Here is a 1,072-nt window from a genome sequence, read left to right on the forward strand (position 1 = left end):
GGGGGGGGGAGAGAAAGAAAAGATAGTTGAAAGAACAATTGGAAAGAAGAAGAAAAAAGACAAAAAAGAAACATATTTGGAGAACATTTAAAGAAAATAAAAGAAGCGGTGGACTGCTCAAAATTTTGAATATTTATTACATATATATTCTGTCCTACTCTAGGCACAAAACCCGAAATTTTGGGGGAGGGGGCCAGTCGATTATATCGATCCCAGTACGCAACTGGCACTTAATTTATCGACCCCGAAAGGATGAAAGTCAAAGTCAACTTTGGCGGAATTTGAACTCAAAACGTAAAGACAGATGAAACACCACTCAGCATTTCGCCCGGCGTGCTAACTATTCTGCCAACTGGCCGCCTTATATTACATATATATTAATTGATGGTGGGGACAGCGAATCTTGTTATACAGCTATAATATACCACCAAGTATATTAAACGCTTATAAATTAATACTGCGTCCTACCCGTGTTAGCAATGCGATTCAATCACTTTTTAAAGTTACCCCCACAGATTTTCTATTGAAACTACAGACAGCACCTCAAGTTACGACGTTCTGTATCCGAAACGCCGCAACTTGAGGTGCTATCTCTAGTTTCTATCTAAAATTTGAACAGATAACTGCAAAAAGACACACACACACACACACACACACACACATATATATATATATATATATATACGTTTATATATTTATTAGCTAACTGAAACTGGTAACATGACCATCCATAAAAAACATTAAGTCAAACCCAAAGGCCTTCTTTCATTACGCAAAAGAAACAGCCTCAGTACGCTGCAAGATTGGACCCCTCTTCGAAAAGGATGGCTCCCTCACAGACAGTCCAACTAGGATCAGTGAGGTACTGAATGAGCAATTCAAAAGTGTCTTCACCACTCCATTGGAGCACAGACAAGTAAACAAACCAGTGGACTTCTTTGCTACCTCCCCTATAACCAGTGAGGCAGTTACGATGGAATACATCAACATTAGCGAAGAAGATGTACTACTAGCTATACATGAAGTGGACACAAACTCAACTGCTGGCCCTGATGGTTTCCCAGCAATCCTC

Source organism: Octopus bimaculoides, chromosome 3 (assembly GCF_001194135.2).
Source record: "Octopus bimaculoides isolate UCB-OBI-ISO-001 chromosome 3, ASM119413v2, whole genome shotgun sequence".
In the NCBI taxonomy this organism is placed as follows: domain Eukaryota; kingdom Metazoa; phylum Mollusca; class Cephalopoda; order Octopoda; family Octopodidae; genus Octopus; species Octopus bimaculoides.